This window comes from Alligator sinensis, unplaced genomic scaffold (assembly GCF_000455745.1).
Source record: "Alligator sinensis unplaced genomic scaffold, ASM45574v1 scaffold1186_1, whole genome shotgun sequence".
Classification (NCBI taxonomy): domain Eukaryota; kingdom Metazoa; phylum Chordata; order Crocodylia; family Alligatoridae; genus Alligator; species Alligator sinensis.
Window position 1 is genome coordinate 174,255 of NW_005843233.1, and position 5,690 is coordinate 179,944.

Genomic DNA, 5,690 nt, shown 5'->3' on the forward strand with positions numbered 1-5,690 from the left:
ATCCAACCTCCTCTTGAAGACCCCCAGGGTAGGGGAGAGCACCATCTCCCTTGGGAACCCGTTCCAGACCTTGGCCACTCTAGGAAGAACTTCTTCACAGTTAATGTCCAGTCTAAATCTGCTCTCTGCTAGCTTGTGGCCATTATTTCTTGTAACCCCCGGGGGCGCCCTGGTGAATAAAACCTCACCAATTCCCTTCTGTGCCCCCGTGATGAACTTATAGGCAGCCACAAGGTCGCCTCTCAACCTTCTCTTGTGGAGGCTGAAAAGGTACAGGTTCTCTAGTCTCTCCTCGTAGGGCTTGGCTTGCAAGCCCTTAACCATACGAGTGGCCCTTCTCTGGACCCTCTCCAGGTTATCCGCATCTCTCTTGAAGTGCGGTCCCCAGAATTGCACGCAGTACTCCAACTGCGGTCTGACCAGCGCCCGATAGAGGGGAAGTATCACCTCCTTGGATCTGTTCGTCATGCATCTGCTGATGCACAATAAAGTGCCATTAGCTTTTCATGGCTTCATCACACTGCTGACTCATGTTCATCTTGAAGTCCACTAGGACTCCAAGATCCCTTGCACTAGGACTCCAAGATGGGCTGGGTTGCTGGGTCCTGCTGCTGCCTTCCCCTGGATCCTACTGCCCCCTGTCTCCTATCATATTTGACTGGCAGCCAGGGGCAAATAAATATACATTTTCTAAAAATTTTAGGAGCCCCGTGGGACAGATAGAATGGCCAGGCTGGCCAGTTCTGGGCAGTGGGCTGTATTTTGCCCCCTCCCCAGGATAGTGGCTGTCAAATGACATGCTTCTCCCACCTGTTGCAGCCTGTAGAGAACCCCTCAGGCCTTATTTCCTTCCTCTGGATTTCTGCTATTTCTGGGCTATCTGGGACCTTCCCCCCAGTCACCCTGGGCAGGCAGGGGAAGACAGAGAGGGCTCTGAGCAACAATGGCTGCAGGGAACATGGGGTCCTCTCATGGCTGAGAGATCCTTGCAACCATGTATGCATCATGGATACCCCCAACCCTGGCCAGAATCCCCTAGCTCCAATTTCTCCCTCAGCCAGAGACTCCACTTTCCGAAGAGCAGACTTCAGCCTGGCACTGTCACTGGTACTCCCCCTGATGCCCCAGATGGCAGATGCAGCCCATGCTCTTGCCTGACCTTCAGGAAGCCCAGAGGCTCCAATTTAGCCAGGTGAATGGGCCCATGGGCCCCAGGCAGCAAGTTACAGGATCGCTCTGCTTGTTTTCTAGGCCATTTAGTATCAGCCAGAGTGTCAAACATCTGAGGAGGGAGGAGGTATCCAAGGATAGAGGCAGCATCACTGGCACTTCCTGCGCCCACCCAGGCAATGCCAGGGATGGCATCCACAGATGGGCTGGGACATAGGGCTTAGGTCTTTGGTCATCCTCAGGCCTCTGCTGGGTGAGGCTGCTCCTGCTATCCTCCCTCCTACATGTGGTCTGCATGGTGGGACTGGATAGGGAGCCCAGGGTTGGGGGCTGTCTCTTGCTCTCTGTCTATAGTGGGCCCAGCCCCATGTGGCCAGTGAGCTGCCAAAATAAAGAGAACAGTGCTGATGTTCACCCACACCCATCTGCTTCCTGCCTGGGCCTGGCCACTGACACAACAGCTGCAGCTCAGAATCCCGCTGCCCCTGCACTGGGTGCTGCATGCTGCGAGGTAGGGAGCGTGGGGCTCTGAGTTCCTCCCTCCTTCTTCCACACCAGCCAACCCCTTGGCAGTCATTTCCAACAGCCACCAGGGCACGATGGTGCTTGGTGCTCCATGTGGGACCCTGCCAGGCAGGTGGTCTGCAAGCCCCTAGGCAGCGGGCGGCCATGATGGTGAAAGGCAGCGGCCAGGTCAAACATGGCTTGGCCATGAGAAGGCACAGAGGCCCTTGTGACATACCCAGTCCATCCAAGCCCAAGGCTGCTGCCTGCACATGCAGCCCTCCTCCCTGCCATGCACCTTCCCTGGGGGACACCCATGACCGAAGAGGCGGACGAGGCGGTCCAGCTACCTTTCCAATGGCAGCATCTGTGGAGTGGGACTAAAAAAAGTATAAAAGCCCCTGTTTCCAGCCCTTCTCTGCCTTTTGCAGCTCATTCCCTGTCAGTGACTGTGTGAGAGAAGTGCTGTGAATGAGACCTGCCTGCTGCTTTTCGTGTTACAAAGGAGTGGTTAGGATTTAGCTTAGCTTAGCTTAGTTTAGCTTAGCTATTCTATTCAATTATTAGTAGTATTACAATTCAATTTATTTCTTTGAATTGTTTTTTTGGAAACTTGTTCTGGAAAGTTTGCAAAAAGGAAGTTGTGTTTTCCCAGCCAGTGTTATCTATCACTGTGCAGGGAGACATAGATTGCTTGCACGCACGCACGCACACACGCACACACACACACACATACACAGAGACCCAGAAAATGGAAAAAAAATCACAGCAGAAGAAGACAGACAGATATTTAGCGAAGAGCAAGGCACAGATAATATATAGAGAAACAGGAAGACACACAAATAATTTTATTCAGAGCACAAGATAGACAATATCATGAGACCCACAAAGAAGACACACAAATAATGTCATTCACAGCATAAGAGACAATATCGTGAGACCCATAAAGAAGACACACAAAAAATGTCATTCATAGCACAAGGTAGACACAGATATTCACAGGAGAACAGGACAGACAGATATACAAAAGGATTCATACAGACACAGAGACCTGTTGCAGCACAGGAAAGATGAAGCGTGCTGGAAAGGCAGGTGCCAGGTCTTCTGGCAGGGGAAGGAGAGGGGGTATGGGGAGAGCTAGAGCTGCAAGTCCCCCCCAAACACAGATGCATTCTCTTCCCAACCAACCATGGCATCAGCGCTGCCAGTAGAAGGCAGGCGGCGGGAGCAGTGTCTGCACCTAACATCCCTGCACCACCTCCGCTCAGTCCAGAAGTGGGCACCAGCAGTGGAATCACTGTCCCTTCCACCCCAATATCAGCTCTCAGCATGAGCCTCCCACTTCTCAGAGCTGGGCCTATGAACTGCACTTCATCAGCCTCCTAGGGAGTAGGTACAGAAACTCATCAACTCAATATGCAGAGTGGAGTCCTGGCACACTGCGACCGGCCGGACATCTGACACCCCAGGCACCTCTGCACTTTTACCTGTATTGGTACATCCCCCTTTCCCCCCTCCCCCCACCCCAGCCTGTCCCTGAGCCCCTGACGCCTCCATTTCCTTTTTCACTGACTGGCTTCCTTGCCTGCATTGCGGACCAGGCCAGCCCCTGGCTTCTTTACTATTCCTTCCATCCAGGACCACCTGCAGGCCCTTCCTCAGCCTGACACAGGGGTTTTCCACCCTAAAGCTTCCAAAGATACATTTTTTTAAGTACTCCTTTTTTTTCATAATACACATATAGACATAAAAATACAAGATATGCCATCGCACACCATGAGTATCATCATATGTCCAACACCACACAACATCTTTACTTCTTGCTGTCAATTCCTTTATAAAATGACAGCTCCGTTTGGGTACCTTTGATGCTGCTGCTGATGCTGCTGGTGTTGAACCAGCTAAATTATTGTACCTGTTGTCACCTAAAGCGGAGGATCGAGCGTGAGGCTGTAGGGGAGGAGGAGGCCTCACTGGGGCACACTGCCATGTTGTGCAGAGGCCCCAGCACCCCGAAGGATGCACCTTAACACACACAGTGTCACCCACCCACATCATGAGTTTTGCCTGTCAGCAGCTTGGGGTGCAGGGCCCCAAACGATAGACTCCCCCAGCGAGACACACACAGCTGGCAGGCTTTGTGGCCTCAGTAAGAGCTACCACCCCTGCAGTTTTCAGCCCACTGCGCCTTAACACACACAGGGTCATTTGTGTCACGAGTTTTACCTGCCAGCAGCTTGGGGCGCAGTTCCCCCCAAACCCCTGCACTGATCTCCTTGAAACTTGGCTGGCTTTGTGGCCTCAGCAAGAGCTACCACCCTGCAGTTTTGACCCCCTGTGGTGTAACACACAGCTGTGACATGAGTTTGGCTTTCAAGAATTTGGGATACAGTTCCCCCCGAACCTCTGCACCAATCTTCTTCAAAACTGGCAGGCTTCATGCTCTTAGCAGGGGCTACGACTCCTGGACATTTCATCCAAATCATACAAAAAAACCAAAGTTATAGATCTTTCATTGATTCCCCATTATACCCTATGGCAGGATCTCCAATGCAGCTCCGAAGCTTTGGAGCAGCTTCGGCCAGATTGAAGCGGCCAGATCCAAAGCTGGATGGTATCGCTGCCGACTTACACAGCCCTAGTGTGCACACTTGGATCCATGCAGGCGGAGAAAGGCCTGTGCCTGTGGGCTAGTGGTGCTAAGTGCTCAGCTGTGACAATGTGCTGAGCCAGCCAGGATCAGTGCTGCCACAGGTAGAGCATTCAGTTCCTGTGAGAGCGGCTCCATCCTCCCAGGCCCAGAGCGGCGCCGCAACCTGACTCAGGGCCTGGATATGCTGTACATCCCTGTGGCCAGAGAGTGACCAGCACTGCAGCATCCCCCAGCAGCTGTGGGCACCCATCTCCCCAGCATCAGCTGGGCCATCACACCCACAGTTTAAGACTTCAGAGAGCAGTGAAAGACCTTGGAGTAAAGAGCAGTGTGACACTGCGCCGTGTGTCTGTGCTCCCAGGTCTGCTCATCTCTCTCATCGCTGTCACCCTGCAGCTAACGACTGTTTGGTGAAGACAATGGAAACCAAGCCCGACACCTGCTGCCTTGGCTAAACATTCACTTATCCTCCCAAGGCCCTTCCAGCACCTCATTCATACTATTAACATATTGATCACGGGTTTTCTTGCAACACCCTGAGGCAGGGGTGGGCAGTTATTTTGGGGGGCATCAACACTTCACCAGTGTTGGTGAGTTGTTGGGACCACATGGAAAGCCCCGCCCCTTGACAGGTGTCCTGCCACCTGGTTGCCATACTGAGACCAGAAGTCCTGCCCCCTAACCCCTGACCTTTGCCACCAGAAGTCCCTCCCCTTGACCCATCCAAACACTGGGGGGGGGGGGGGCATCTTTGAACCCAAAAAAACCCCAAAACCATCCCAAAACCCCCCCCCCGTGCCCCCCCCAAACCCGGGGGGGGGGGGGGTGCCATCTTGAAACCAAAAAAACCCCAAAATCATATACTAGAAGTCAAACACCTGCTAGAACAGATTTTAATTTTATTACAGAAAATATTCATCATGATTTGTTTTTGTGTAGTGTGTATAAAAGGGACTACATCATAAGTAACTCAACAGTACAGTTTCACACTCATATTGTGTGTGTGTGTGTGTGTGTGTGTGTGTGTGTGTATGGTAGGGTGGGTGCAGTAACATGTGTGTATGGTAGGGGGTGTTTGGTAAGGTGGGTGGGTGTGTTTATGTGTGTGCATGGTAGGGTAGATGGGGTGTGTGTACGGTGGGGGGTGCATGTGGGGGTGGTAGGGTGTGTGTGTGTGTAGGTGGGTGGATTGTGTATGGTGAAGTATGTGTGTGGTAGGGTGGGTACAGGAATGTATGTGTGGTAAGGTGTGTGTGTGTTTGGTAGGGTGGGTAGATGTGTCTGTGTGCATGGTAGGGTGGAAGGGGATGTGTAGGGGGATGCGTGTATTGTGGGGGTGCGTGTGGGGTGTAAGGGTGTGGGG